Genomic DNA, 22,732 nt, shown 5'->3' on the forward strand with positions numbered 1-22,732 from the left:
CGTGTAAGTGTAAATTTATTCGATATTTCTCTCTTAAATATCAGTGTTTGCACACCTCTTGGTCTCGGTGTCTTTTGAGTGGTGAGGGCGGAGGTGTTGGAACAGGTGGAGCCATCAACTTGCTGCAGCCCGGCTCTGAATGTCTGAGAGCTCAACCGCTGTTGTAGGAGACAGTTTATATTTAACTCGCCGTTTTTCTCGAATCTTCAGCCCTCTCACAATTAGGAGCCGAGCGCTCTGCTTTGTTTCTGCTTCGTTTTCCTGGTTTGAAGTTAATGAGGTACCGTTTATTGCGGGAAATCTCACACAGCAGCTTTAAGGATAACGCTGCTGTTATTTTTTTTTAGTTTACAAACAAATCCCCCGAAGAGAGCAAAACCGACAATGAGTTTATCCTATATGTGATACAGTTAATGCCTCCATGCAGCAAAGAAACATTAAAAACACTATAAATCAGTCAAAGGAGTGCAGTAGTGCTGCGTGACTCATCGGGATCCGATCTCTCGGACCACATGAGGCAGTCCGGTCCGTGGCGGCGTAAAAAAGGAGCAGGACCACCTACTCAAACACACCAAAACACGCGGTGTGATTTCCATTCTGCTTCACTGTAATGCAAATAACTTTTCGTTTCTGGGCTCTCATACCTGCCAGCAGATGTTTCAACTGATTTCACCACTGAAACAAATATCCCCAGACTCCCAATATAAATAAATAAAAAATAATAAATAACATAAATAAGAATCATGCAATGCTGAGATTGTTGAGTGAGGAGAAACCGACAGACTTGGTGAAAATGGCATACGGAAAATTCCAGCATTAATGCAAACCGGTGTTTGGACACACAACATGTCAACAAGTAAACTGGTACAATATAGCTGGAGGAGAAGCCTGATAAACTTTATGAAATGTTGGAGCAGCTCATGTCGGGAAAAGAAGCACCATAAAACAGATGACTTTAAAATAAAGTTATTTTAGATTAGAGGTGAGGCAAGACTATTGAACCAAAACCAAAAACAAAGAAAACGAGTGTATCAGGAGTTAACTACACCTGAAAACAACAAAGAAGACCCGAGCTGTCCAAACTTTAATCATGCAGTCCACCAGAACGCATCCTGCGGGTTGGGACCCGAACCAGTAGCACTGTTCCAATCAGGATCCTCAGGAACTGGGAACCACACACCTAGCGCAGCATTCACTATGTGAGTGTTGGGTACAGAACCTTCTGTAAAAAAAGAATGATGTGTTTTTCTTCGCCTATGGAGCGGAGCGGAGTGTAAGACTGCAATACATACACTCACCATAAGGTGCATGTCAATGCCAGGTGTGAACGGCTTCACGTTGAGATACGTTACATACTCACACAGGAACGAGCTTGTAGCTGCAGAAATCAAGAAACAGTTCTCCTGAAAATCCAGCAGGTTGTGTCCTTGGCTTGCTCTGCACTTCCTTCATTTTTGCATTATAGAAGCAAACCAGTGTGGGGTGGGTGTGTGGGGTGTGTGTGGGTGGATTGAGGCATATTGCGTGCTCTCCGTGTACAGATGAGCGTTAGTGACGTTATCTGTCCGCAGACAGGCGGCCCGCTGTCGTCTTGATAACCCGCTGGCAGCCAAACGCTTACCCGCGAGCAGTCAGGCCCCGGCGGGGCAGCGGTGGGGAGCATTATCCACCTCCACCCTGCCTGTGTATAATGGCCACACAGTGTGATCGATGGGCTGGGTACTGTGGACCCAGCAGCTACAAAGCCAGACACACACACACATTAACAACCAACCGGCTCTCATAAAAGGCCAGGAGACACACAGCGCTCCTCAGGAAACACCTCGGAAGTAACACCCTGACACATGAGCCATTACACAGGCCTGAATAGAATGTATGGTATATTCATCATTTGTCCAAATACACTGCAGTCTCGCACGAATGCGGAATGCTGAGTTATTTACCCGTGTAACAGATTTTTTTTTTTATGTTGACACATAAAAAAACAGGAAGACTCAGAGTGTGACACATTTCTCATTATATAGTTGATTCCTCAAACAAAATACTACTTGTAGCATTTTGAGCTTTGCTCCTGGAAATATTAAGACAGACTTTTTTTTTACAGTGGAAGTGCAGTTCCTCTAACCCACTTGAGGCTGGTCCAGAAGTGAGTCAGTCTCCATAAGTCCCCATGTCCCAAATGTCCAACTTCACAGCAGAACATAAACATGTTTACAAGCCTGGTACAAAAACAGTTTTTGGTCTCTGTAGTAATTTTCCCCGTTCATGACAACTGTACGACGGTGAATTTAGATACAACTACTAAGGCTTATTTATGGAATGTTTTCACATATATAATCAGCTAAAAAAGCTAGAAGCTAAGAATCGTTGTGTTCCGATATTCCCCTGAGTGTTTTTTTTTTTTGTGAGTGAGGGTTTTTTTTTTGTGAGTGAGGGTTTTTTGGCTTCTGCCTTTTAAAAATGTTTTATTCACAACTAATGAGATTATTTCTTTGCCCGGTTTTAACCTCCGAACCGTCGTCCACGTCTCTGTTTGGTGTTCGTTCATGCAGGCCAGGTGTAATCTGTAATCGGAGTAGTAATGTTTCTACGTCATCCATGGGGTGTTCCCTCAGTACTCTTCTTCATAGTACTCTGTGTACTCCATGTACTTCTTGGTGTAAGTTGTCTCAATTTGACTATGACCGAACATTTTGCTACCTCGCCGAATTGAAACCGTGCAGAGCATCAGCACCAACATTTGTCTGCCAAGTTACATTTGTATGTCGGGGTATTCACCGCAACCGCTTCAGCTTCCTTGCCTTCCATTTTCACAATACCGGTTGTCCTTTTTTTCCCACTACGTAGCCACAGTGTCTAGGGATGCACCATACGGATACGGTACACTGCATTTTGCAGTGACAGTGTAAACTCAAAGTATGGAGATGTATGAACGTGGGCAGCAAACATGGACGAGATCAACTGGGCTGTACTGGTTGTTGAAGTCAGTGGTATCTTCCTTCAGTTGACACGAGGAACGTTGCGTTAACAGCTCCCTGCAGCTTCTGCTTCAACTTTGCAGCTTCTGCGTTGACAGCAAACACATTGACGTTGGTGTGATGGATGCAGGAGCACAGGCCTGAGTAAACGGGGCCCGTAGAGGATGCCTTCATGTACAGTGTACCGGACAGATGCATCCATCACCAACCCCCCCTCCCGAACAGAAAACATCAAATATGAACATGTCGGGCTAAATAATGAAAAGTCTGATTATCTGATGGCTGATTATTTCTTCTTTCTGCCTCGCGTCCCTCTTCAAGAAATGTTGTTGATAAGCGGAAAACTCCGGGCTGCCGTCTCACCTGGGAGACGACGAGATGACCTTCAAAGAAAAGCCGGTGACGAGGCAAGATTGTAACAATAGTGTGTGTGTGTGTGTGTGTGTGTGTGTGTGTGTGTGTGTGTGTTTGAGGGGTCAGAGATGTTTCAAGGGTAACCTGACCAAATGCAGCTACATGAAACATGTTTCAAGATGCAAACTCTTGTCTGCTGCATAAATACCGTAGAAATATTAATGTGGCGTTCGTGCATTTTGGAACAAGTTTATGAAGTAATACAAAGTAAAATACATAAATTTAAACAGTGTGACGATCTAAGAGAGGATTGAGGATGAAGTCTCTCTGAAATGGGCGAAGGACAAAATAAAAAAAGTTATAAAATGTGAGATTCAAAACTGGAAACAAGCAAATGTGACTGTGCTTGCACCGGATTGCCCCGCAGTCTCTCAGGTCCACGGCTTTGTAAAAATAAAAATAAATATGATAATTAATACAGAAACACATTCTCTGATTTATTTGCATTAATTGGCTGGAGAGTAAAAAAAAAAAAAAAGGAAGTTGGCACATTTTGAAGTATTTGCCGGCCAACACACGTGTTCATCCGAGCATCGAACATCGACCACCGTCTTCTTGGCGAGGCGACTCTCGGACGTCACGGCGGATCCGGACAGAATCAATACACATCAGCTCTCATATGATTGATGATGACGACCCAGCTCCATCTCAGTTTTGATCCACTTATAGTAAGATGCACATTAGCATGTCTTCTTTAAGGAACAAAAAAAAAAAAAAACAAGGCACGATTCTCGGGGGACTGTTGTCTAATCTTTTTTCCCGTCGCGCTTGATTGGGCTCGGTGGCGTCCTAGTAGCCCATTCCAGTCACTATCAACTAACTGCTGTACTCTGGGGCCTCCAGACCTGACTTAATCAGACCAGATATACATAAATAGCAGGCCAGCCATATGGTTCCACGGTGACGGCTACTTCCTCATTACATCGGTTGGAGCGAGCAGCTATCTTCATTCCTTCTCCAGCAGGGTGTAAAATAAATAATAAACAGCTGCCTTATGAGTATACGGATGACTGTATAGCACGTTCCTATACGGCATACATGGTGCAGTAGCCTCAGGCAATGCAGCGTTTACCATATGCACTGGCCTCTGGGTCAGTGCGGCACTGAATCCACAACATGTAATTTAGTCATGTGAACACTCCGGTTGTCAGGAAGGTTGGTGGAGAGGAAGAAAAAATGTATCGGCACTGGCTGTGGAGTTGGTGGGAGGGAAATCTATAAATGTTTGCCGTATATTGTGTCAGAAGCAGTGTAATTGTAGCCCATTAAATCAGCAGGGTGTCCGGTGGGCTCGCTCTGATGAAACACCTCTCCTCCACCGCCGCCGCCGCCGCCACCACCACCACCGCCGCTTCCCCCATCCGCAGCAGGGTCAGCAGGCTGGGGATCACTGAGATGATTTAAGGCCCGAGTCGCTGGTTAATAGTTAATGAGAGTGAGTCGCTCAGAGGCTCTCGATGGTTTCCAAGGTCCGGCCAGCTCAGCGGCAGCAGCCTCAGAGCTACTCAGGGCTGGAATTGAGAGGCAACAGAGAGGTCTAATCACTTTGTTAAATAAAGACAGCCTGCTCTTCGTCCACTGCAGATACCTACGCACACAGTGAGACAGAAAACAAACACGATAGATACACCTACACGTTCCTGCGCCGCTCGTGCTCCTCGCCTCATCTCCTGCGCTGTCCCAGAACCAGATTTACAGCTGTCCCCGTCGCCTCGGAAACTTGTTCCAACCCCCGATTCCTTTTTTTTTTGTCCCGTTGTTCATCATTTTTCCATTTTTCGGTGCCCGTACACGTCAAGCCATAATTCAAGATCCTTGTCATTCAGCCGTTTCCCGGGGAAAAATAAAGGGGCTGTTTTTTAAGGGGGGGGCGGCGGTGAGGGGATAAAAACCCGCAGGCTTTTACACACAGACGCTTACAAGGGTACCTCTGTCGTGGCCCTCCATCCATAACTACAGCTGGGAGGAGTGATAAGTGAGAGAGAATCAAGGGCACATTAGTCTGCAGAGAGAGAGAGGAGAGAGGAAAAACACAGGCCTACAGTAGGAAGCCATTATTACTACAGGTGTTTTGCTAATGCATAAAGTGGCCATTATCCGAGCACGGCGGCCACACTTCTCCCTCTGGTTCAGAGGTGTTTATTGGTTTATTAGGATCCTCGCAGCAATTTAACGCAGCGGAATTGAAACAGAGCAAAGATATTAGCAGGAGGAGAGAGAGAGCCAGTTAATGTTTGATTACGAGGGAGGATTCGTTCTTTGAGTCTGCGTCGGCCCCTTTTTTTTTTGTCTTTACGTTTCTCTCTGGCTCCAATCCGTGCACACGGCATCATGCAGGCGGCTTTGTGTGTCTGCACACTCGTTGGCTGTGAGGAAAGACAGAGATTGGGTGAGAGCTGCAGAGAGACTCTCCAGGGTTTAGAGAGAATGCTCATTAAGGCCTCCTATAGCACAGCCAGCTCATTCCTCACAGTCCCAGCGGCCGGCTCTACTACGCTCCGCTTCCTCACCACATCCTCTCCCCTCTCTTTATCTGCTCTCCTCTATTTCTGTCTCTCTCTCTCTCTCTCTGTCTCCTTCCTTCCCCCGTCTGCGTCTCACCTGCTTCCTTTCGCTCGGTCTTCCTCCACCTGCCATTTGGAAGCTCAAACAGCAGATGTGTTTTTTCGTTTTTTTTGTCTTTTGTCTTCCACGTTGATGTGACGGCAAATTAGAAATGTAGAAAATGTTGAGACAAAGTGTGCGTTTGTGTTTTTTTTTTTGCATTCGTTTGTCTAATTGGGCTCCGTTCAGCATGTCGGCGACAACAAACAGCAGCTGCGTGTAACTTGTAAATTTCGATATTTCTCTCTTTAAATATCAGTGTTTGCACACCTCTTGGTCTTCAGTGTCTTTTTGAGTGGTGAGGGCGGAGGTGTTGGAACAGGTGGAGCCATCAACTTGCTGCAGCCCGGCTCTGAATGTCTGAAAGCTCACCGCTGTTTAGGAGACAGTTTTATATTTAACTCGCCCGTTTTTCTCGAATCTTCAGCTCCTCTCACAATTAGGAGCCGAGCGCTCTGCTTTGTTTCTGCTTCGTTTCCTGGTTTGAAGTTAATGAGGTTACCGTATTATTGCGGGAATATCTCACACAGCAGCTTTAAAGGATAACGCTGCTGTTATTTTTTTTTAATTTTACAAACAAATCCCCCGAAGAGAGCAAAACCGACAATGAGTTTATCCTGATATGTGATACAGTTAATGCCTCCATGCAGCAAAAGAAACATTAAAAACACATAAAGCAGTCAAAGGAGTGCAGTAGTGCTGCGTGACTCATCGGGATCCGATCTCTCGGACCACATTCAGAGGCAGTCCGGTCCATGGCGGCGTAAAAAGGAGCAGGACCACCTACTCAAACACACCAAACACGCGGTGTGATTTCCATTCTGCTTCACTGTAATGCAAATTACGTTTCTGGGCTCTCATACCTGCCAGCAGATGTTTCAACTGATTTCACCACTGAACAAATATCCCCAGACTCCCTTCAAATAAATAAATAAATAAATAAATAAGAATCATGCAATGCTGAGAGTTGTTGAGTGAGGAGAAACCGACAGACTTGGTGAAAATGGCTACGGAAATTCCAGCATTAAATGCAAACCGGTGTTTGGACACACAACATGTCAACCGAGTAAACTGGTACCAATATAGGCTGGAGGAGAAGCCTGATAAACTTTATGAAATGTTGGAGCAGCTCATGTCGGGAAAAAGAAGCAACATAAAACCAGATTACTCTTAAAATAAAGTTATTTTAGATTAGAGAGGTGAGGCACAGACTATTGAAACCAAAACCAAAAAACAAGAAAACACGAGTGTATTCAGGAGTTTAACTACACCTGAAAACAACAAAGAAGACCCGAGCTGTCCAAACTTTAATCATGTAGTCCACCAGAACTGCATCCTGCGGGTTGGAGACCCGAACCAGTAGCACTGTTCCAATCAGGATCCTCAGGAACTGGGAACCACACACCTAGCTCAGCATTCACATAATGAGTGTTTGGGTATAGAACCTTCTGTAAAAAAAGGAATGATGTGTTTCTTTGCGTATGGAGCGGAGCGGAGTGTAGGCTGACATACATACTCACCATAAGGTGCATGTCAATGCCAGGTGTGAACCGGCTTCACGGTGAGATACGTTACATACTCACACAGGAACGAGCTTGTTAGCTGCAGAATCAAGAAACAGTTCTCCTGAAAAATCCAGCAGGTTGTGTCCTTGGCTTGCTCTGCTACTTCCTTCATTTTGCATTATAGAAGCAAACCAGTGTGTGTGTGTGTGTGTGTGTGTGGGTGTGTGTGTGGGTGGATTGAGGCATATTTGCGTGCTCTCGTGTACAGATGAGCGTTAGTGACGTTATCTGTCACGCAGACAGGCGGCCCGCTGTCGTCTTGATTACCGCTGGCCAGCCAAACGCTTGACCCGCGAGCAGTCGAGGCCCCGGCGGTGGCAGCGGTGGGAGCATTATCCACCTCCACCCCTGCCTGTGTATAATGGCCACACCGTGTGATCGATGGCCTGTGTACCTGTGGAGCCCAGCAGCTACAAAGCCAGACACACACACACACTTATACAACCAACCGGCTCTCATAAAGGCCAGGAGACACACAGCGCTCCTCAGGAAACACCTCGAAGTAACACCCTGACACATGGATCCATTACACAGGCCTGACTAGATGTATGGTATATTCATCATCTTGTCCAAATACACTGCAGTCTCTGCACTGAATCGCCTGAATGCTGAGTTATTTACCCGTGTAACAGATTTTTTTTTTTATGTTGACACATAAACAACAGGAAGACTCAGAGTGTGACACATTTCCTTATATAATATTGAATTCCTCAAACAAAATACATACTTGTAGCATTTTTTGAGCTTTGCTCCTGGAAATATTAAGACAGACTTTTTTTTTTACAGTGGAAGTTGCAGTTCCTCTAACCTCCACTTGAGGCTGGCTCCAGAAGTGAGTCAGTCTCCATAAGTCCCCATGTTCAAATGTCCAACTTCACAGCAGAAATAAACAAGTTTACAGCCTGGTACTGAGGGCGAATTTATTTACAACTAAGGCGTATTTATTGGTATGTTTTCATTCATATATAATCAGCTAAAGCTGAGAATCGTTGTGTTTTCGTTCGTGAGAGCACGTCCTCTTAGACAAACTAGAGACTGATGTAGATGTGACCACCTGCTTTTAAAGCCAATGTGGCCACAGCCACGATTTTTCCTTCTTGCCTGGAAGGAGAGGGTGAAACATAGGAGAGTGTTTCTTTGGTTGCAGTCTGCAACCAATAAATCCTACACACCGGACCTTTAAAGTTATGGAGGGGCGTGGGTTTAACACATCTGATCCACGTCTTTCTTTCCTTTAACCTGCAAGTCTCTGATTTGAATTCCTCCTCGTACCAAAGGGATTCTAAGGACGCTGCGTTGCCTCGATGACACATCCATAAGTAGCTTAGGAGTCCTAGAAAGCTCAGCGTATATATAAATATCTATATATCCTGCGCACCTGTGTTTCCTGTACCGTCCTGCTCCCATCCATCTCCTCCGTAAACAAAACCCCTCCTGCTTGATCTTTTCAAAACTCTCCGTTTGTCCTTTGGCGAGCCAAGGTTACGGCGTCCGTCGCTCCCTCCCGCCGCAGCAGAGATCTGTCAACAAACTTCTGAAGACTCTCTCGCTTGGCAAACTTAAAGAGGAGCCCGGGTTGTCCCAGGAGGTAATCAAGCTCCTTCTCCCTCGCAAAGCGGTATCTTTAAACAGAATAGATAAAGGAGGAGCGGGTCATGCAGGAGAGCTCAGGTACTCGGCAGGAAAAGTTCAGTGTATTGATGTGCTGCAAAGGGTTGCTGCTTCACAGAGAGAGGAGGCCGTCAGACCTCAGGCTTGATACCTGCACAGGTAGCCCAAAGGGAGCTCGGTTTGGTGCCCTGAGAAATTGACTTGGCTGAAAAGGAAGATTACTCCCTCTTTCTATCTTCATATTACCCACATGAACTCTCTTTCACTCTCAACTTTTGTGGAAAAGAAGAAGAGGAAGGGGAAAAAAACCCACATGGATAAATGACTGACTTCTTCACTGGAGACTAATGATCCACCGGTGTCTTTCAGTCTTGGCACCGAAAGTGGAGAAGAGCTTTGATGATGGAGGATTGCGGCTGACAGATAAAAGCTGGATGCCCCCCTCCCCCCCCTCCTGAGATGCTTCCCATCTCTCATACTACTTAGTTATGTGCTCCACTGTTATTGCTATGGTAACCCATTGTTATTTTATTTCATCTTTGCCACGAAAGTTCAAGCCGAAGGCAGAAGGAACCGCTTACGAAGCCGAGGTTGCCTCTCGCTCTGCCTTCCTCGTCTGCCTTTGTGTTTCTCTGTGTGAATCCGTTCATCGTACAGCGATGCACTTCTGTAACGCGTGTCATTGAACGGCAAAATTTTCTATTGGCGCTCTTGGCGGCGTCGGTTCATGGTTCCTTCTGGTTAGTCATCCTATTCAGGTCTTCAGATGAACACTTATATCAGACATGCAGCGACACAATCATGCAATGAAAGGTCAAGATATTGAGTGCTGCATGTATAGAGCTTTCTGATTTTTGTTTTCTATGCACAGACTTCTTCTTTACCTTCCTTCGCACTCGACTGTCTTCAATAAAAACCAACTGTTGCGTCTTTAAAGGCAAATTCAGATGCATGACTTAGCAAATTGACGTTCCGAGCTACTGAAAGGGAAGAAAGAAGTCGAACTCTCTGAGAAGATGTGACTGTTTTCAAGCCCTTCTCCTCCTCCTCCTCCTCCCTACACTCCTCACTTTTTCATCCGAGCACAATTTGATTTGACTTGATTTGATTTGAGCCCTGCCACTTTCAGTTTGAATAAGGTAACCAAGAGTTATTTGCTAGGAGAGACAAGGGCCTCGCCGGCCGGGGGGAGGATTGTTTGAATTTTCACACTGCTTAAAAATTCTAACTTTGCTTTATTCAAATGTAACACATGACTACAAAGACCCGGTGTTTGATGAGGTGTATGAGATGTAAATGTCGGAACGGAGCCTCTCTCCACTTATCTGCCCCTTCGCAGAGGAAGGTGCCCTGCATCGTAATCATCTGATCTGAATGGATTCAAAGTGTGCAGCTTTATGTGAATGAGTGCTGCTCCATCGCTTTGACGGGAGGTGGGGGTGGGGGCGTACAGTAACATCGGATCAGGTGGAGCCGGCTCGGGAGGAGACGGATGTGTGCTGCAGCTTCTCGGAGGATCTGAGATGTGGAGCAGTTTTCAGGGCGTCCACTTCGACGTCAGCCGAGCTTTCTTCTTTCGTGTTTTAACCTCTGCACTCTTTATCCTCAGCCGCTTCGAGTGTTTGCGATTCAGTCATTTCGAATTACTCCACACTTGCATGTATAGTAAGCCACTCTGGATAAGAGCGCCAGCTAAATGTCTGACATGTAAATGCGACGCCTCCTGTGTACGACTCTATGTCTGACTGTGCAGAACCATCAGTGGCTCTAGTAGGGAACCACATCAACTCCTTTCATTCAGTCGGCAAAGTGCCCCACTGTTCCAGTATCTCTCTGCAAGCACTCAACGGTAAAATTCAGAGCCGGGTTTGGCAGGAATTTACACAATTCTCGATTGGCTTAATGGAAAAAAAAAAAGCACTAAAACTAAAATATCAGAACTTAGATCTGAGCTATTGAACAGCAGATGTTTAGCTACGCAGCAGATGTTCTCATATCACCAGCAGCGAGATGCTACATGCACCGCTCACGGAGATACGTGCACGTCCACCTCTGCACGTGGCCGTGCGTCTGCCTGGGCTGCAGGCTCAGAGCTTAAACACTGAGAGAATGCGTGCGCATGAGCATGCATAGGCTGGTGTTTGTCGGTGTGTGTGTTTGTGTGTGTGTCAGCCCTGAATCAAGCTGCTCGCTGCCTTGCCTGTCTCTCGTCCTCTCCCCCTCCAGAGGGTCATTCAGCCTCTCTCCCAGCTTCTAATCCCGTCTGTCCGGGGGAGATAGAGGGGAGCGGGCGGCCGCGGCGCACCCGGGGCGCCGCAAACACAATCACCAGCCTTTCACAGACACTTAACGGGGCTTTGCGCTTGTTCAACAAGGCAAAACGCGGCAGGAGGGATCAATTTAATACAAGGCCTGACTCAAATGGAAAGAGGGTAAATAAATAAGCAATGACAGCGAGGACTGTCGCACAATTTGTGCAGTGGCTGCCCACTTTCTCCCCGTCGCTCCTCTGGTGCTTTTTTCCCGCCGCAGCACCTATAGGATTCCATTTCCTCCCCCGGCGGCGACATATGGGGACGAACTGAGAGAGCAACCCTGGCTCCTTTCTCTCATCAGGGTGTGTTATTTTAATAAATCACTTCTGCCATTGCTTGGTACATTAATTCCCCGGGCCCAGAGGGCTGTGTTGCCACTAGCAGCGATCTGCATGAGGCGCTAAATGATGTGGGGGATCCCCCGGTGAGAGAACAGAGGCTCTCTGAATCTTCCCTCCATCTCAGCCTTGTCGGTTTGGCTCTCACCCTGGGCTGACCTAGCTCTCAGCAGACATCATAATCAGAGGAGAGCCAAGGCCTCGCCGCATCGCACATACCAATGAGACGCATGTATAGCCAGAAGGAAAGTCACCTGACACCTCGCTCCGCAGACACTAGCCCCTCGCGTGGCATCATTAAGCTTCCTCACTCTTGGGGCTTTATCGTACAACGCATGTATTTGGAAAAACGATATGCGCGCGTGCACGTGGCGAGCACTCTTTCTCTAAACAGATTTTTTAGAGTTGTGTGTATTCTCTTGGGGAGTTGTTCCTTTCCCGTGTAATCCAAAGACAATAAGTGTCCCAGCAGTTTAACCTACATCTCCTTAACCGCTGTGTTTGCAGAAGCGTTCTCACTTGTCAAAGGAAATTCCATCACGCCGTGCACCGAGGCGATCGCGGCTATCCAAATGTTCCACGTGCCCGCAGGTGGCGGCGTGCAAAGGCACTACGTAGAGCTTTACATTGCTTGTTTGATTGAATCCAGCGCAGCGTGACTGCACAGGGCGGGTCGTGGGAGTAGCAGCCGCAAAACACTTGTGGCGCCGGGTCCCAACATCTCGACGTATCGTACTGCAGTTCCCCTTTCTTTATAGCTCATAACTCCTTAGACAGAGGTGAGGTTGCCATTGGTATGCACAGACAATACCGGCGGATTCACCACCCAGAATACCGCTGGGAGATTATACCCTTCCCGCTCCAAGCAGCAGGGATCCGGCCACCGTAAATAGAGCGCTTGGGAGTGCCGCGGTGTGCCCGGAATGACAGAGCACCGCAGTGGCCAGACGCCGAGCACAAACTCAAGGACTGCCGCGAATACAGTAATCTCTCATGCTTTTTGGTTGGCGGGTTTTTACCTTTTCCTAGGGGGACTCAGAGATCGGAGTACTGGAGATCCGTCTGGCTGATTGTCAGTGTGCGGTGGGCAACCGTTGGGGCATGCAGGACATAAGCTACAAACAAAATCTGTTGGACTTCAGAAAAGATATATATCACAAGAGCCGAGCAGAAAGAAAATAACTTTGGTACAGAGTTGTTGGACACAGGAACCCTGCCGTGTCGTCCTTTATGTTAAAGCTACTCAGTCAAGGCGAGAACTCGGCTCTAATTGGAGTTTACAGGAGAGAAAATTGGCCCAGTTTATTAGCTTTTTGCTCAAACATTAAACTAGTTTAGTGATAAATTATTCACTGCATGTTTTTGTATCAAATCTTCCAAAGGGGACGCGGCCCGAGTCGTGGCGGTTGCTCCGGCATGCAGATGGAATCATGAAATGAAAAGCAGGACTTCTTCCGAAGGGCTTATGTAGTATCAGAGGCAAAAAGTGAATGACAGCGAGGGAGAGAGGGAGGGAGGGAGGTAATTTGAACAAGTATAATGACTTGCTGTTGCTATGGTGTGCAATGACACACAGTGGAAGCACAGTGAAACTCTAGACGAGAAGTACTCGGGCATGTTTTAACAACAAGCCCGGTCACATTATGGACGGGTAAATAATGCGAGTGCATCCCCCTGAACATTATCTCAAACGTTTCATTCTCAGTTTTCATTTTTTGTTTTTGGTTCCAGATTTCCATCCGTCTTACTCGTGCACACTCTGACCCATTAAAACCACATCTGTGCATTCGACTTAACACGGGCACAGACAGAGAGAGAGAGACAGGGCTGTCTTAATTAATAAGCAGGCATCCACCAAACTAATCTGCCTGTGTTGTGAAGTCTGTCCTTTCCATTAAGTGGGACTCACATTATCTCCTAATCAAATTAGTCACTTAATTGTGGCCCTCCCTTGATGGATCCCATGAAAAAAAAAAAAAAAGAGGAGCGGCGTGTTTGCTGGAGGGGGGATGTGTGAAGATGGAACACGGCTGTTTCATTACGATATGAATTTTTTAATAACCAAAGCATTCGCTGTCATCTCCTTGCTTTGAACCTTTGCAAAGGGTGAAGTTGAATTTGACATTTTATCCACTCTCACAGTCGAGTGTCGGGCTGGTGTGTTGGGGCTAAGTACGTAGCCCAAGGCCACTACCCAATTGCCCGACAGGGGATTGACCCCTGTCATCCGCTGATCACTAGTCTGCTTTCTTAATCACTTCCCCACACCGCCGCCTGCTGCACTACCTGATCTTAGTCGATACATTAGCTCCTTCAGCCCTGATAGAAGCGTTATTCCCAGAGTCATGATTAAGGAGAGGAACCGTATGTGGCCAAAGATGCCACTCAGACCGTCCTCGGCCCCTGGGAGCTCGTGTTTTTTAAGGGGGAGAGTGAAGGCTACCCCTGCGGCAGCAGTGGCCGGCGTCCACGGGGGGAAACCCCCGGGTGTCTGATAAATGGCGGCATGTGTGGTCGTTTGTCCTGCTGATGGAGTTTTATCCCCTGCCCTTTCAGAGCGGCCAGACAATAAAGCGAGCCACAGCCAAGCGTGACAGGTTAACCCAACAGTAATAGAATACTCTTAATAGTCTGGCTTGAGCCAAAGTCTGCAGCGGTGGCGGCCGAGGCGGTTGGCGGTGGGCGCCGGCCAAATCGCAGGGGCTACCTCGGTGGCGAGAGTGCAGCGGGGAAGGTGGGGGCGGCTCTCGCTGCTGTTGTCAGACAGGGGAGCAAGGACAAAGAGGGCAGCTTGATGGCTTAATGGGTGGTTTGATGGCTTCATAGGGTGAAATTGAAGTTGGTGAGGGCAACCAAACAGATGAAAGAGGGCACGGGGGGCACAAAGGCGGAAATTAGCCACATATAGACATGACGTCAAGCCACTGTGTCACTTATATATTTTATAGGAATCCTTGAGCTTCAGCGAGGTGGCATTGTCTCTCCTCTCCCCCTCTCCTCCATATGGAAAATGATTTATGGTGGATGCCATGACACCGTACAGAAGGTAGAAAACAAACACGATCAAACCCGAGCAAACAGTCAGACGAGATTTAGATGATGTTGTCATGACGTTTGACGTGAACGTGCCTGTTTTCCAGCAGATAATCTCCACAAAGAGAAAAAAAAAAAAGGCTTCTGTCCGTGTTTGTTTCTGTAGCACCTCCGCTCGCAGTTTGTCATGTCTGACTCAGGCTTTAATTAGGCCGGCGGAGTGAAGAAGAAGCAGCGGCGGTAGTGGCGGCGGCGGCGGCAGCAGGGCTGGGAGCCCTCTCTGTCCACACAGCTCAGGCCCCGTCCTTCCAACGGCATCTCTCCTCGGAGGACCTCTCTGCTCTGTGTGGTTAAGATAATAGAGGCTCGCTCAGAAGATGTTAATTGAGGGGAGATAAAGTGCAGTAGTGGCTGGAGGGATGCAATGTGCAGGGGGGTGGAGGGGAAGGGAAGGGAGGGCTACCTGATTAGAGGCTGAGGTGTTTGACTTTTTTTTTTTTTCGGCTCTATATGGACTGCTAGATTTTCAAAAGAAAACAGGAGCAGCATGCATCAAACAGGCGAGAGCTGAAAGACAGTTATTAAAGTTTTTCCTGAATCATTTGTGTTGTTCGGCGCCGTGCCGTGCCGTGCCGTGCCACGCCGCCTTAGCCTTTGCAAGACCCGATAAGGCCAGGAGGATTAATATATTTTACCTCTCCGTAGCTGCTGCGAGCCGAATGGTGTCTGGTGCTGTCAGGTTGTGCAAGGTGGAGCTGAGAAAAGGTGCAGCAGCAGCAGCAGCAATGCAGGCAGGTGGAGGGCCGAGGACAGAAGTGATCTGACCATAAACAGCTGAAAGTGACAGAAGCTACATTAATAGTGGCATATGTCTGGTGAAAGAGAGAGAAAACAGACCCCTCCACCTGCCCGGAGGAGAGGACGGAGGAGGTGGGGGGGTGAGGAAGAGGAGGGAAGGATGGGGAGGAAGAAGAAGAAGAAAACAGTGCCAGCAGCCTCTATAATTGCCTCAATGCCACCGGGATTGCTTTCATTCAATTGAAGCATTCTCTTTCTCTGTACAGTCGAGGTGGGAAGCGTGCACGGGGAGGAGGGAGGAGGGGATGCTGGGTCCGGGTGGCGTGGGCGGGCGGGAGATCCGACTGTGCCCACCCTCTTTCGGTAACGTACAGCAATGAGGGCGAGATAGCTCTTCCCTCTCTCCCTCTCTCTCTCTCTGGCATCAGTGTGAGCAACAGAGAGAGAGAGAGAGCTGTGGAAGAGTGAGGTAGCGATAAGGAGGTAGGTGGACCTGCAGATCAGACCTGTCAAATGTGATTGCGCACCCAAGTGCAACCCCGCATGTGAGTGTGTGTGTGTGTTTCCCAAAGACAACCCACCTTCTCTCACACACACACACACACACACACACCTCCCGTCCTCACACAAACACACCATCACAAACACACTCACATTCCTCGAGGAATCCTTTATTTCTTTATTTGGGCTCCTGTTGTTGGTGCGTGCATTCGGATGCTCTGCTCCCTCCCTCCCTCCTCTTCTTCTTCTTCTTCTTCTTCTCCTCCTCCTCCGTGTCCTGCTCTTCTCTCTCCTCCTCCTCCTCCCTCCTCCTCCTCCTCTCCCCTCTTTGCCGCTCTCACAGCCTAGTTTTCTTTTTTTTTCCCTCTTCAATCTCGTGTGTGCAGGTTGTATCTGACGGAGGGACCGGCGCCGCGCTCTCCCCCATCCCCGCGCTCCTCCAACAACAACACTGTGAGTATTCTCATGCTAATGCGTCTCCTTCCAGACGTCTTTTCTCTCTCTCTCTTTCTTTCTTTTCTTTCATTTTCTTTGCCCTTCTTTTATGGGTTTTTTTATTTCATCCTGGCCGTGCTAAAAAAAAAAACGGCAGTGGCGGCAGCGCGGGAAAAAAAGGGAGGAAAAAAAAGAAGAAGTGGAGACGAGAAGGGATGTACGGAAATAGAGAGGGGAGGGGAAAGAGACAGAAGGGGGGAAAAAGAGGAGAACGCCGCTGCGAGCGAGCGACCCGTTGGAGGTGTTTCTCCTGGAGGATGGTGGAATTGCCGAAGGGATGAAGGGGGCGGGTCTTTGGTTTTGTGAGTAGATAGTTGTGCGTGCGGGAATGATACGAGGCTGCTGTTGACAAGCACAGAGTGGCTCATCAGACAGCCGGGCAGCTGGAACCGAGCTCGACTAAACTTCTGATTCATCCGTCACTTTCTATATTTGCACACACGGAGGCGACCTCTGCCCCGTCTCCTTCTTCTCCTTCTTCTTCCTCCTCCTCTCTCACTTTCCTCTCCGCTCTTTTCTTTTTATCAGTATTCTTTGAGATTTGTAGCGCGTTGTCATGATGATGTGAGCTGTGTGTCGTCGTGTGTGTGTGTGTGTGTGTGTGGCAGATGGTAGATGGATTTCTGTCTCGGTTGCATACCTACGCCAAGATGTGCCGAGCATATGTGTGTGTCATTCATAACGTGCACTTTTAGTTTTAATGAGTACAACAGCGGCTGCACAAAGTGTGTGTGTGTGTGTGTGAGAGTTTCAGCTTATTTTCATGTCAATACAGTGTGTGTGTGTGTGTGTGTGTGTGTGTGTGTGTGTGGAGGTCAGTAAGTCAGTGTCCAATCCCACATGCTGCCCTTTGATCAAAGGGCCACATTTAGTCCACCCACGGCGTGTGTCTGAACCATATGAAGAGTGGGTGTACTCCATGCGTGTGTGTGTGTGTGTGTGTGTGTGTGTGTGTGTGTGTGTGTTGGGCTAAGATGGATCGGCCTTGTGCCCTCACTGCTACATGGCTAATGGGCACGCAGGTCAGCAGGGGTGGACACGCACCCGGCTCTCTCTCTCTCAGGCCTTCGCGGGGAGTCACGAAAACACGAATTTTTTTTTTTTTTTTTTTTGCGAGAGAGAGAGAAAAAGCATATTGGGCCAACAAAACGCTCGGAACACACTTTGGCAGATTTATTTGGCAGAGTAAAAGGGATTGATCTGAGCGTGGCAATTAGGCAAATTTCAGAACTAAGCATCTGGCGAGGCGAGAACGCTTCGCCTGGCAGAGGATTACCATTTTAGTTCCATTTTGAGACGACGCAGCCCAGAATGTGTTATTTCACAGCACTCCAGCAGCAGCAGCAGCAGCAGCAGCAGCGGCACAACACGCCGGCACACGAGGCGGCGTCTTTGTGCCGCGTTTATGTTGTGTACGTTGATTCGCGCGACCCCGCGAAGTAAGAGTAGTGCCTCTGATTAATGATGATTAGGTTTAATGTGTGTGTTCGTCGCCGTGGCGGCCCCCGACCTCCTCTTTCTGTCTTTTTATGAAAATGAATCGTCAGTGTGAAATGCCTGGGATGATAGCAGCCTTGCTTTCTAAAGTAGGCTGATATAAATGAGAACCATTCCCCCAATTACGGAAGATTAGGTTACCCTCCACCAATCTGAATCCTTAAATCCCTTCTGTTTTTACAGCTCTGTCTGCCGAATGTAATTCAGCCTGGAGACCTGGGCAGAATAGCAATAAAAGGAGGTAGAAACTTTACCAGTGAAACCAAGGCAGTAAAAATATCCATTGGGAGAGAGCTAAAGCACATGATAATTGACACAGCGCTGTGTTGCAGTTGGCTGTAATTAACTGTGTAACAGAGGTTGTCAGTTGGAAAGGGAGAAAGCCTCGACTATCTTAGTTGCATTTAACACACTTGAAAGTGCAACGTTTATCGTGTCTGTGCAGCCGTCACCGAGGGCGCGCTTCAGGTTGGCGTGGGCCTCTTTAGCTGTGTTTATCATGATACTCTTACGCTGCCTTTATGCTTTTGTACACGCATGAAAAATCTAAATAAAATAAAAAAAAAGGAGCCATTGTTTCTGGGGCGAGCACAAAAAAAAAAAGCTTATCATCTATTTTTAGCACACTTTTCCCTCATTGTTGCCTGGGCCACGATTCATGCTTACGTCTAGCGGTTGTGTGCCATAAACTATGTTGTGCTTCGCAGCCAAAGCGCTGGCTGGTGACAACTCTCACCCACACATAAGTGATCTATGAGCCGGATACCTACAGGGGCCCCCCTGCTGCCTCGCCAGACACTTCTTCAAACGCACAGGACCACAACAATGTCACCCCCCCTCCCCTAGTGTGATAGCACCCATATGCACAGAGAGCACCTGTATTAGCGTAATGTGCCACCCCTTTATTTCTCATCACTTATCACGACCTCGCTACACGGCGTACAGCGGGAAGAAGAAAAAAGAGAAGGAAGGGGGGCCGGCGAAAAAAGCTCATAAAGATAAAAATCACATTTCACTAGAGGGTGCTTGTGTGACAGTGATATATGTTGCGAGCATCCTGCCACCTCATTGAGATGGGAGTGAGTTCTGGGTGGCTAAATCAATTTGTGCGAAGGCTGTGGGTGCCGGTGTTGGTGTCGTGATATGATCTTTGTTGTCCATTTTTTAGAGGTCAGCGCGAGCGCGACAACAAGGGCGAGAAGAACCCGACCGTTCTCTCTCTTGTTTCCAGGCTGGTAAATGATCTCCCCCAAGAGGATTGTGGGTGAAGTCGGTCTTGATCAAAAAGGTATATGTTTGTTGTGTTTTTTCGACGCTATGGATTCTCTATTAACAACGTACTTTCATCCATTACCGCACGCGTCTTGATAGAGTGTCCAGAGCCAGAGGCGAGCGCCGTCCATGCATTAAGCGGCTGTAATTACTCAGCGAGGCTGACAGTGATTCTGGAGGTGCGTCTCCGTACGTACACCGGTAGAGGACCGGGTGCTGGTGTACCAGTCGATAGATGAACCCGACTCCCTCTGATGTTCGAGATCTCCGGTCAAGAAGAAACGGCTTCGAGATGTGTTTCCTCGAATAAGTCAGGGGAATTCTTTCGCCTGATATTTTGTGTGTTCATCTCGGGTTTGACCAGCTGCTGTCCAATGTGTTTTGGTGAAATTCAACTCCAGTCAAAGTAAAGACGTCACAGTACCGGCCACACTCTTTGACTGACTTGTGATCTCTGGGAAGTGCAGAGCAAAATCACCACAGCAACGACTGCTTAGCAACAAAGATGTTGCCAACATAAAAAAAAAATAATAAAAAAAACCAAAACACAATGAAAAAACCCAACAAAACCTTCGGATTGTCACTTTATTTGGTTTGAGTTTTGCTCCTGCGACGCACGCGAGCGACACTCGCTAAAGAAAAGAGGACGGCGAGTGGTCAAATCAAGGCTGTCAAGTCAGGGAAATAAAAAAGCGGAGGAGGGAGAGCTGAACATGCTGCAGCTCTGAGGGTCCTTATTGTCTGTACAAGGGCAGCCGAGTTACTCTTTGTGTTACGCTCCTGGAATGTGTCTAACGATGTCGATGTGCCAGTTAATCAGAGCGGGCATTGTTGGTCATAATAAGTGAACAGAGTTTAATAGGTGAACGTCTGCCACTTCCCTTCTTGTCTCGCGGTGACTTTTCGCTTTTTTTGCGGAAATCTACGACACCGAGACGCCGCTTTTAAAAACAAAATTCGGGTTTGTAGCATCACGGAAAGGTGGAAAGGTGGAAAGGTGTTCTTGTGCGTTTCTTTTCTAGTTGGGGAGGTTTAGTTTTCTCATTAATCACAGCAGAGCCGTGTCTGATGCTAACGTACACGAGATGAAACCGGAGCTGGGACGACGGAGTTGAATATTTGAACATCTCAGTGCTGATGTGTGCGAAGCAGAGTGTGTGTCTGCAGGGGAGGCTTTGAAATTTCATCCACTCCATCCCTTTTAACTCTGCGGAGGGTGTGTGTGTGTGTGTGTGTGTGTCTCGCTCCAGTCGGCCAATGGGCTGTTAGGAAGCTCCTGAACACCCCTCCCCTCACCCGCCGCCGCCAACCCCTCCAACCATTCACACACACTCCTCGCTATCCGCCGCCCCCTTCTCTTCCCCTCCGCCTGCTTTGTGTCAGATAGTTTAATGTGAAATTGCTTTTCTTTCAAATTTCCCCCTGGAAACGCAGGTCGTCGCAAAATGTTACATCTCATAATGGCGTGTTATTGTTGTTCTTTCATACGAGTCCTTGGCTTCTGAGTGCAGGATTTTTTCAGCGCCGGCGTTGAGGTCACACTCACACTCGATTTTTTATTTTTTTTCCTTTCCTCATGCCGCCGCTTCTCTCCTCTCTTTTGTCATCTCGGATTCTACACCGAGCTCTTCCTCTGCTACCCACGGTAACCCCGCTGAAAAATTTATCACCACCTCAACTCTATGATTACGCCATGCATTAGCGGGGCTTAAATTTAATTTGTCGGCGGGCCCTCGTGGCAGTGCTACGGGCCTGGCCTATCAGAGACACTTTGTAAAGGCCCTGGAAGAGCCTCCCGGGGTGATCCTATCAGTCAGACACACTGTCAGCAGACACACTCAGTTAGTCAGCGTTGAGTCAGAAATGTGGCCCAGCCAAGCCACACGCCACCGTTGGCTGCTCCGCTGGGCCGCTGCTGTGGGCATCAAGCTCCCCCGCCTGCCAATCAAAGCTCCAGCAAGGATGCTGACCTTTGTTCCCCTGTTGAAATGAATGCTCTTCAACAGGTGATCCAACAGACATCCCTGCCTCGGCACCCTCAAGTTTAAATATAGCCGAGTTTCTTCACCCTCCCTTCACATTAGCCTGTTACAGCGCTGCTGCTGTGTATTTATGTCAGCGGCTCTGTAGGATGCACTCACATTATTTCTCATATTTTTAGACTTTATTCAGTACACAATGTCAATCCTCTGACGATCGCCTCAATAATAATCACCTGTCCTAAAGTGGCTATTAGCGTCTTCCACTCCTGTGATTTACATTAATACCCAGTGGTTAATGTCATGTTTCTTTACTGAGCGTACGTGGAACATTTAAGTGCAAGGTGCTACCTCCGCAATAATACGCCGTGTGATTATGTTCCCTTTTTCCGCAATGCCTTATTTTTACTTTCACATTTTTTTCCCTTCCTCGCAGACGCCGACGACGACTATCAAAATAACTTGATCTGAGGCCACTCAAGGCTGCTTTTATCGCCGCGCGCCGAACGAGAAGGTCAATTTTCAAGGCATTTTGCGGGGGGGAAATGTTTAAACCGGCGAGTTACTAAGAGAACCAAGAGGGCCGCACGCTTCCTGCGGCTCTAATTGGGATCCATTTTCATTTTCATATGGTTTTAAATGTCAAGAACAGAGCACACGCAAAGTGTTTTGAATTTGCTCAGGGAGGGCCTCAGTCCCTGGGTCAGACAGGTTGAAAGCATATTGGTTTATTATGAAAAGAAGACACGCTGTAACAAGGCGCTCGGCGGCCGAGTTTACCACTGAAAGAAGGAGAAGAGGAAAAAAAAAAGAAGATGATATACTGCTTCTGACCTCATCCATGGTCCGCTGAGAACATAATGTCAAAAGTTGCCAGCGCCTTTCTTCATTTGACAGAAACAAATCCTCAGGAAGGACTCGGTGGCCCTGCCTCCCTCCCTCCCTCTCCCCGTGTGGGCGCTCAACGCTCTCCTCGCCTGTGTGGGTTTCCCCCGGAGGCGCGAGGTCTCCCCTCATGGTCCAAGGATATACAAGTCAGGTGGACACATTCATGAATGTGTATTTTATAGTGCTTGGTCACACCGGAAAGTGGCACAACAGAATTCATTCGCGCCTCCTCCTTGAAACGGGTGGAGGTGGCCGCTCGGCGATGTGGAGGCTGCGTACAGGTCGTGTAGTCGCGCTCGCTTCTTTTCATCCTCCTGATGCAAACTCTAGCTTCATTGGTGGCTTCTCATTCAGCGGGTTGTGGTTTCTACATAAAGGGTTCTCGACTCCATCATCAGATATTTCAGCAAACGCGTTGAAGTCACGAAACCCTCCAGTGATCAC

General features: G+C 47.9%; 1 protein-coding gene across 6 annotated transcripts in view; it reads left to right on the plus strand.

Moving 5' to 3' along the window:
- Positions 1-22,732, plus strand: part of LOC104923388 (RNA binding fox-1 homolog 3) — a 387,959-nt gene that overhangs the window by 124,035 nt on the left and 241,192 nt on the right. For 5 of the 6 annotated variants that reach the window (XM_019261510.2, XM_027284895.1, XM_019261511.2 and 2 more), the window contains one exon: positions 16,544-16,610. The gene's annotated coding sequence lies outside the window, so the exon portion shown is untranslated. Of the gene's footprint in view, positions 1-16,065; positions 16,140-16,543; positions 16,611-22,732 lie in introns of those variants that run through there. The other variant, XM_019261513.2, reaches the window with a different exon arrangement.

This window comes from Larimichthys crocea, chromosome XII (assembly GCF_000972845.2).
Source record: "Larimichthys crocea isolate SSNF chromosome XII, L_crocea_2.0, whole genome shotgun sequence".
Taxonomy (NCBI): Eukaryota; Metazoa; Chordata; class Actinopteri; family Sciaenidae; genus Larimichthys; species Larimichthys crocea.